At 37.7% G+C, this 7500-nt stretch overlaps 6 non-coding genes and 25 pseudogenes across 6 annotated transcripts; all 31 read left to right on the top strand.

Annotated features, from left to right (window-relative positions):
* Nucleotides 1-56: 56 nt before the first annotated feature.
* LOC148469071 (5S ribosomal RNA) lies at nt 57-175 on the top strand (annotated as a pseudogene).
* A 116-nt stretch (nt 176-291) lies between these two features.
* On the top strand, nt 292-410 carry LOC148469070 (5S ribosomal RNA; annotated as a pseudogene).
* Nucleotides 411-525: 115 nt separating this feature from the next.
* Nucleotides 526-644, top strand: LOC148469069 (5S ribosomal RNA; annotated as a pseudogene).
* A 116-nt stretch (nt 645-760) lies between these two features.
* Nucleotides 761-879, top strand: LOC148469068 (5S ribosomal RNA; annotated as a pseudogene).
* Nucleotides 880-995: 116 nt separating this feature from the next.
* LOC148469067 (5S ribosomal RNA) lies at nt 996-1114 on the top strand (annotated as a pseudogene).
* A 115-nt stretch (nt 1115-1229) lies between these two features.
* On the top strand, nt 1230-1348 carry LOC148469066 (5S ribosomal RNA). The gene has a single exon (XR_015874142.1). It is a non-coding gene; the product is annotated as a 5S ribosomal RNA (ribosomal RNA).
* A 116-nt stretch (nt 1349-1464) lies between these two features.
* Nucleotides 1465-1583, top strand: LOC148469065 (5S ribosomal RNA; annotated as a pseudogene).
* Nucleotides 1584-1934: 351 nt separating this feature from the next.
* Nucleotides 1935-2053, top strand: LOC148469064 (5S ribosomal RNA; annotated as a pseudogene).
* A 116-nt stretch (nt 2054-2169) lies between these two features.
* Nucleotides 2170-2288, top strand: LOC148469063 (5S ribosomal RNA; annotated as a pseudogene).
* A 115-nt stretch (nt 2289-2403) lies between these two features.
* Nucleotides 2404-2522, top strand: LOC148469062 (5S ribosomal RNA; annotated as a pseudogene).
* Nucleotides 2523-2638: 116 nt separating this feature from the next.
* Nucleotides 2639-2757, top strand: LOC148469061 (5S ribosomal RNA; annotated as a pseudogene).
* Nucleotides 2758-2872: 115 nt separating this feature from the next.
* On the top strand, nt 2873-2991 carry LOC148469060 (5S ribosomal RNA; annotated as a pseudogene).
* A 116-nt stretch (nt 2992-3107) lies between these two features.
* LOC148469059 (5S ribosomal RNA) lies at nt 3108-3226 on the top strand (annotated as a pseudogene).
* Nucleotides 3227-3342: 116 nt separating this feature from the next.
* LOC148469058 (5S ribosomal RNA) lies at nt 3343-3461 on the top strand (annotated as a pseudogene).
* Nucleotides 3462-3576: 115 nt separating this feature from the next.
* Nucleotides 3577-3695, top strand: LOC148469057 (5S ribosomal RNA). The gene has a single exon (XR_015874162.1). It is a non-coding gene; the product is annotated as a 5S ribosomal RNA (ribosomal RNA).
* Nucleotides 3696-3811: 116 nt separating this feature from the next.
* Nucleotides 3812-3930, top strand: LOC148469056 (5S ribosomal RNA; annotated as a pseudogene).
* A 116-nt stretch (nt 3931-4046) lies between these two features.
* On the top strand, nt 4047-4165 carry LOC148469055 (5S ribosomal RNA; annotated as a pseudogene).
* Nucleotides 4166-4280: 115 nt separating this feature from the next.
* On the top strand, nt 4281-4399 carry LOC148469054 (5S ribosomal RNA). The gene has a single exon (XR_015874141.1). It is a non-coding gene; the product is annotated as a 5S ribosomal RNA (ribosomal RNA).
* A 116-nt stretch (nt 4400-4515) lies between these two features.
* On the top strand, nt 4516-4634 carry LOC148469053 (5S ribosomal RNA; annotated as a pseudogene).
* A 116-nt stretch (nt 4635-4750) lies between these two features.
* LOC148469052 (5S ribosomal RNA) lies at nt 4751-4869 on the top strand. The gene has a single exon (XR_015874385.1). It is a non-coding gene; the product is annotated as a 5S ribosomal RNA (ribosomal RNA).
* Nucleotides 4870-4985: 116 nt separating this feature from the next.
* Nucleotides 4986-5104, top strand: LOC148469051 (5S ribosomal RNA). The gene has a single exon (XR_015874111.1). It is a non-coding gene; the product is annotated as a 5S ribosomal RNA (ribosomal RNA).
* Nucleotides 5105-5220: 116 nt separating this feature from the next.
* Nucleotides 5221-5339, top strand: LOC148469050 (5S ribosomal RNA; annotated as a pseudogene).
* Nucleotides 5340-5454: 115 nt separating this feature from the next.
* Nucleotides 5455-5573, top strand: LOC148469049 (5S ribosomal RNA). The gene has a single exon (XR_015873835.1). It is a non-coding gene; the product is annotated as a 5S ribosomal RNA (ribosomal RNA).
* Nucleotides 5574-5689: 116 nt separating this feature from the next.
* Nucleotides 5690-5808, top strand: LOC148469048 (5S ribosomal RNA; annotated as a pseudogene).
* A 116-nt stretch (nt 5809-5924) lies between these two features.
* Nucleotides 5925-6043, top strand: LOC148469047 (5S ribosomal RNA; annotated as a pseudogene).
* Nucleotides 6044-6158: 115 nt separating this feature from the next.
* LOC148469046 (5S ribosomal RNA) lies at nt 6159-6277 on the top strand (annotated as a pseudogene).
* Nucleotides 6278-6393: 116 nt separating this feature from the next.
* On the top strand, nt 6394-6512 carry LOC148469045 (5S ribosomal RNA; annotated as a pseudogene).
* A 116-nt stretch (nt 6513-6628) lies between these two features.
* On the top strand, nt 6629-6747 carry LOC148469044 (5S ribosomal RNA; annotated as a pseudogene).
* A 116-nt stretch (nt 6748-6863) lies between these two features.
* Nucleotides 6864-6982, top strand: LOC148469043 (5S ribosomal RNA; annotated as a pseudogene).
* Nucleotides 6983-7098: 116 nt separating this feature from the next.
* Nucleotides 7099-7217, top strand: LOC148469042 (5S ribosomal RNA; annotated as a pseudogene).
* A 116-nt stretch (nt 7218-7333) lies between these two features.
* On the top strand, nt 7334-7452 carry LOC148469041 (5S ribosomal RNA; annotated as a pseudogene).
* The last annotated feature ends 48 nt before the right edge of the window (nt 7453-7500 follow it).

Raw genomic sequence — 7500 nt, 5'->3', positions numbered from 1 at the left:
CAATGAATTTACTTGAGTTAAGAAGTAATAGAGGTCAAAAGTTAATGCTTTTGAGCACCTACAGCCAAACCACACTGGACATTCCCAATCTCGTTTGATCTTGGAAGCTATGCAGTGTTGGGCTTGGTTAGTACTTGGACGGGAGACCACCTGGGAATACAAGTTGCTGTAGGTAATTTTATACTGCCATAACTTTCTTTTCTATTACATTTTACATTTAATTTTTTCAACTTATCAATGAATTTACTTGAGTTAAGAAGTAATTGAGGTCTAAAGTTAAAGGTTTTGGGCACCTACAGCCAAACCACACTGGACATGCCCAATATCATCTGATCTTGGAAACTATGCAGTGTTGGGCCTGGTTAGTACTTGGATGGGAGACCACCTGGGAATGTCAGGTGCTGTAGGTAATTTAATACTGCCATAACATTCTTTTCTATTACATTTTACATTTCATTTTTCAACTAATCATTGAATTTACTTGAGTTAAGAAGTAAAAGAGGTCTAAAGTTAATGTTTTTGAGCACCTACAGCCAAACCACACTGGACATGCCTAATCTCGTCTGAACTTGGAAGCTATGCAGTGTTGGGCCTGGTTAGTACTTGGATGGGGGACCACCTGGGAATACCAGGTGCTGTAGGTAATTTTATACTGCCATAACATTCTTTTCTATTACATTTTACATTTAATTTTTTCAACTTATCAATGAATTTACTTGAGTTAAGAAGTAATAGAGGTCTAAAGTTAATGTGTTTGAGCACCTACAGCCAAACCACACTGGACATGCCAAATCTTGTCTGACCTTGGAAGCTATGCAGTGTTGGGCCTGGTTAGTACTTGGATGGGAGACCACCTGGGAATACCAGGAGCTGTAGGTAATTTTATACTGCCATAACATTCTTTTCTATTACATTTTACATTTAATTTTTTCAACTTATCAATGAATTTACTTGAGTTAAGAAGTAATAGAGGTCTAAAATTATTGGTTTGGGGCACCTACAGCCAAAGCACACTGGACATGCCCAATATCGTCTGATCTTGGAAGCTATGCAGTGTTGGGCCTGGTTAGTACTTGGATGGGAGACCACCTAGGAATCCCAGGTGCTGTAGGTAATTTTATACTGCCATAACATTCTTTTCTATTACATTTTACATTTCATTTTTCAACTAATCATTGAATTTACTTGAGTTAAGAAGTAAAAGAGGTCTAAAGTTAATGTTTTTGAGCACCTACAGCCAAACCACACTGGAAATGCCCAATCTCGACTGAACTTGGAAGCTATGCAGTGTTGGGCCTGGTTAGTACTTGGATGGGAGACCACCTGGGAATACCAGGTGCTGTAGGTAATTTTATACTGCCATAACATTCTTTTCTATTACATTTTACATTTAATTTTTTCAACTTATCAATGAATTTACTTGAGTTAAGAAGTAATAGAGGTCTAAAGTTAATGTTTTTGAGCACCTACAGCCAAACCACACAGGACATGCCCAATCTCGTCTGAACTTGGAAGCTATGCAGTGTTGGGCCTGGTTAGTACTTGGATGGGAAACCACCTGGGAATACCAGGTGCTGTAGGTAATTTTATACTGCCATAACATTCTTTTCTATTACATTTTACATTTAATTTTTTCAACTTATCAATGAGTTTACTTGAGTTAAGAAGTAATAGAGGTCTAAATTTAATGCTTTTGAGCACCTACAGCCAAACCACACTGGACATGCTAAATCTCGTCTGATCTTGTAAGCTTTGCTGTGTTGGGCCTGGTTTGTACTTGGATGGGAGACCACCTGAGAATATCAGTTGCTGTAGGAAATTTTATACAGCCAAAACATTCTTTTCTATTACATTTTACATTTAATTTTTTCAACTTATCAATGAATTTACTTGAGTTAAGAAGTAAAAGAGGTCTAAAGTTAATGTTTTTGAGCACCTACAGCCAAACCACACTGGACATGCCCAATCTTGTTTGATCTTGGAAGCTATGCAGTGTTGGGCCTGGTTAGAACTTGCATGGGAGACCACCTGGGAATACCAGGTGCTGTAGGTAATTTTATACTGCCATAACATTCTTTTCTATTACATTTTACATTTAATTTTTTCAACTTATCAATGAATTTACTTGAGTTAAGAAGTAATAGAGGTCTTAAGTTAATGGCTTTGGGCACCTACAGCCAAACCACACTGGACATGCCCAATCTCGTCTGATCTTGGAAGCTATGCAGTGTTGGGCCTGGTTAGTACTTGGATGGGAGACCACCTGGGAATACCAGGAGCTGTAGGTAATTTTATACTGCCATAACATTCTTTTCTATTACATTTTACATTTCATTTTTCAACTAATCATTGAATTTACTTGAGTTAAGAAGTAAAAGAGGCCTAAAGTTAATGTTTTTGAGCACCTACAGCCAAACCACACTGGACATGCCCAATCTCGACTGAACTTGGAAGCTATGCAGTGTTGGGCCTGGTTAGTACTTGGATGGGAAACCATCTGGGAATACCAGGGGCTGTAGGTAATTTTATACTGCCATAACATTCTTTTCTATTACATTTTACATTTAATTTTTTCAACTTATCAATGAATTTTCTTGAGTTAAGAAGTAATAGAGGTCTAAAGTTAATGGTTTTGGGCAACTACAGCCAAACCACACTGGACATGCCCAATCTCGTCTGATCTTGGAAGCTATGCAGTGTTGGGCCTGGTTAGTACTTGGATGGGAGACCACCTGGGAATACCAGGAGCTGTAGGTAATTTTATACTGCCAAAACATTCTTTTCTATTACATTTTACATTTCATTTTTCAATTTATCATTGAATTTACTTGAGTTAAGAAGTAAAAGAGGTCTAAAATTAATGTTTTTGAGCACCTACAGCCAAACCACACTGGACATGCCCAATCTCGTCTGATTTTGGAAGCTATGCAGTGTTGGGCCTGGTTAGTACTTCGATGGGAGACCACCTAGGAATCCCAGGTTCTGTAGGTAATTTTATACTGCCATAACAGTCTATTCTATTACATTTTACATTTAATTTTTTCAACTTATCAATGAATTTACTTGAGTTAAGAAGTAATAGAGGTCAAAAGTTAATGTTTTTGAGCACCTACAGCCAAACCACACTGGACATTCCCAATCTCATTTGATCTTGGAAGCTATGCAGTGTTGGGCCTGGTTAATACTTGGACGGGAGACCACCTGGGAATACCAGGTGCTGTAGGTAATTTTATACTGCCATAACATTCTTTTCTATTACATTATACATTTAATTTTTTCAACTTATCAATGAATTTACTTGAGTTAAGAAGTAATTGAGGTCTAAAGTTAAAGGTTTTGGGGACCTACAGCCAAACCACACTGGACATGCCCAATATCATCTGATCTTGGAAACTATGCAGTGTTGGGCCTGGTTAGTACTTGGATGGGAGACCACCTGGGAATGTCAGGTGCTGTAGGTAATTTAATACTGCCATAACATTCTTTTCTATTACATTTTACATTTCATTTTTCAACTAATCATTGAATTTACTTGAGTTAAGAAGTAAAAGAGGTCTAAAGTTAATGTTTTTGAGCACCTACAGCCAAACCACACTGGACATGCCCAATCTCGTCTGAACTTGGAAGCTATGCAGTGTTGGGCCTGGGTAGTACTTGGATGGGGGACCACCTGGGAATACCAGGTGCTGTAGGTAATTTTATACTGCCATAACATTCTTTTCTATTACATTTTACATTTAATTTTTTCAACTAATCAATGAATTTACTTCAGTTAAGAAGTAATAGAGGTCGAAAGTTAACTTGTTTGAGCACCTACAGCCAAACCACACTGGACATGCCCAATCTCGTCTGAACTTGGAAGCTATGCAGTGTTTTGCCTGGTTAGTACTTGGATGGGAGACCACCTGGGAATACCAGGAGCTGTAGGTAATTTTATACTGCCATAACATTCTTTTCTATTACATTTTACATTTAATTTTTTCAACTTATCAATGAATTTACTTGAGTTAACAAGTAATAGAGGTCTAAAATTATTGGTTTGGGGCACCTACAGCCAAAGCACACTGGACATGCCCAATATCGTCTGATCTTGGAAGCTATGCAGTGTTGGGCCTGGTTAGTACTTGGATGGGAGACCACCTAGGAATCCCAGGTGCTGTAGGTTATTTTATACTGCCATAACATTCTTTTCTATTACATTTTACATTTCATTTTTCAACTAATCATTGAATTTACTTGAGTTAAGAAGTAAAAGAGGTCTAAAGTTAATGTTTTTGAGCACCTACAGCCAAACCACACTGGAAATGCCCAATCTCGACTGAACTTGGAAGCTATGCAGTGTTGGGCCTGGTTAGTACTTGGATGGGAGACCACCTGGGAATACCAGGTGCTGTAGGTAATTTTATACTGCCATAACATTCTTTTCTATTACATTTTACATTTAATTTTTTCAACTTATCAATGAATTTACTTGAGTTAAGAAGTAATAGAGGTCTAAAGTTAATGTTTTTGAGCACCTACAGCCAAACCACACAGGACATGCCCAATCTTGTCTGAACTTGGAAGCTATGCAGTGTTGGGCCTGGTTAGTACTTGGATGGGAGACCACCTGGGAATACCAGGTGCTGTAGGTAATTTTATACTGCCATAACATTCTTTTCTATTACATTTTACATTTAATTTTTTCAACTTATCAATGAATTTACTTGAGTTAAGAAGTAATAGAGGTCTAAAATTAATGTTTTTGAGCACCTACAGCCAAACCACACTGGACATGCCCAATCTCGTCTGAACTTGGAAGCTATGCAGTGTTGGGCCTGGTTAGTACTTGGATGGGGGACCACCTGGGAATACCAGGTGCTGTAGGTAATTTTATACTGCCATAACATTCTTTTCTATTACATTTTACATTTAATTTTTTCAACTAATCAATGAATTTACTTCAGTTAAGAAGTAATAGAGGTCGAAAGTTAATGTGTTTGAGCACCTACAGCCAAACCACACTGGACATGCCCAATCTCGTCTGAACTTGGAAGCTATGCAGTGTTGGGCCTGGTTAGTACTTGGATGGGAGACCACCTGGGAATACCAGGAGCTGTAGGTAATTTTATACTGCCATAACATTCTTTTCTATTACATTTTACATTTAATTTTTTCAACTTATCAATGAATTTACTTGAGTTAACAAGTAATAGAGGTCTAAAATTAATGGTTTGGGGCACCTACAGCCAAAGCACACTGGACATGCCCAATATCATCTGATCTTGGAAGCTATGCAGTGTTGGGCCTGGTTAGTACTTGGATGGGAGACCACCTAGGAATCCCAGGTGCTGTAGGTTATTTTATACTGCCATAAAATTCTTTTCTATTACATTTTACATTTCATTTTTCAACTAATCATTGAATTTACTTGAGTTAAGAAGTAAAAGAGGTCTAAAGTTAATGTTTTTGAGCACCTACAGCCAAACCACACTGGAAATGCCCAATCTCGACTGAACTTGGAAACTATGCAGTGTTGGGCCTGGTTAGTACTTGGATGGGAGACCACCTGGGAATACCAGGTGCTGTAGGTAATTTTATACTGCCATAACATTCTTTTCTATTACATTTTACATTTAATTTTTTCAACTTATCAATGAATTTACTTGAGTTAAGAAGTAATAGAGGTCTAAAGTTAATGTTTTTGAGCACCTACAGCCAAACCACACAGGACATGCCCAATCTCGTCTGAACTTGGAAGCTATGCAGTGTTGGGCCTGGTTAGTACTTGGATGGGAGACCACCTGGGAATACCAGGTGCTGTAGGTAATTTTATACTGCCATAACATTCTTTTCTATTACATTTTACATTTAATTTTTTCAACATATCAATGAATTTACTTGAGTTAAGAAGTAATAGAGGTCTAAAATTAATGTTTTTGAGCACCTACAGCCAAACCACACTGGACATGCCCAATATCGTCTGATATTGGAAGCTATGCAGTGTTGGGACTGGTTAGTACTTGAATGGGAGACCACCTGGGAATACCAGGTGCTGTAGGTAATTTTATACTGCCATAACATTCTTTTCCATTACATTTTACATTTCATTTTTCAACTTATCATTGAATTTACTTGAGTTAAGAAGTAAAAGAGGTCTAAAGATAATGTTTTTGAGCACCTACAGCCAAACCACACTGGACATGCCCAATCTCGTCTGATCTTGGAAGCTATGCAGTGGTGGGCTAGGTTAGTACTTGGATTGGAGACCACCTAGGAATCCCAGGTGCTGTAGGTAATTTTATACTGCCATAACAGTCTTTTCTACTACATTTTACATTTAATTTTTTCAACTTATCAATGAATTTACTTGAGTTAAGAAGTAATAGAGGTCTAAAGTTAATGCTTTTGAGCAGCTACAGCCAAACCACACTGGACATGCCCAATCTCGTCTGATCTTGGAAGCTATGCAGTGTTGGGCCTGGTTAGTACTTCGAGGGGAGACCACCTGGGAATACCAGGTGCTGTAGGTAATTTTATATAGCCATTACATTCTTTTCTATTACATTTTACATTACATTTTTTCAACTTATCAATGAATTTTCTTGAGTTAAGAAGTAAAAGAGGTCTAAAGTTAATGTTTTTGAGCACCTACAGTCAAACCACACTGGACATGCCCAATCTCGTCTGATCTTGGAAGCTATGCAGTGTTGGGCCTGGTTAGTACTTGGATGGGAAACCACCTGGGAATACCAGGTGCTGTAGGTAATTTTATACTGCCATAACATTCTTTTCTATTACATTTTACATTTAATTTTTTCAACTTTTCAATGAATTTACTTGAGTTAAGAAGTAATAGAGTTCTAAATTTAATGCTTTTGAGCACCTACAGCCAAACCACACTGGACATGCCCAATCTCGTCTGATCTTGTAAGCTTTGCTGTGTTGGGCCTGGTTTGTACTTGGATGGGAGACCACCTGAGAATACCAGTTGCTGTAGGAAATTTTATACAGCCAAAACATTCTTTTCTATTACATTTTACATTTAATTTTTTCAACTTATCAATGAATTTACTTGAGTTAAGAAGTAAAAGAGGTCTAAAGTTAATGTTTTTGAGCACCTACTGCCAAACCACACTGGACATGCCCAATCTTGTTTGATCTTGGAAGCTATGCAGTGTTGGTCCTGTTTAGTACTTGCATGGGAGACCACCTGGGAATACCAGGTGCTGTAGGTAATTTTTTACTGCCATAACATTCTTTTCTATTACATTTTACATTTAATTTTTTCAACTTATCAATGAATTTACTTGAGTTAAGAAGTAATAGAGGTCTTAAGTTAATGGCTTTGGGCACCTACAGCCAAACCACACTGGACATGCCCAATCTTGTCTGATCTTGGAAACTATGCAGTGTTGGGCCTGGTTAGAACTTGGATGGGAGACCAACTGGGAATACCAGGAGCTGTAGGTAATTTTATACTGCCAAAACTTTCTTTTCTATTACATTTTACATTTCATT

Source organism: Taudactylus pleione, unplaced genomic scaffold, assembly GCF_031769625.1.
Source record: "Taudactylus pleione unplaced genomic scaffold, aTauple2 ptg000967l, whole genome shotgun sequence".
Taxonomy (NCBI): domain Eukaryota; kingdom Metazoa; phylum Chordata; class Amphibia; order Anura; family Myobatrachidae; genus Taudactylus; species Taudactylus pleione.
The sequence above is the reverse complement of the archived record's forward strand: the minus strand, read 5'-3'. Positions and strand labels throughout refer to the sequence as shown.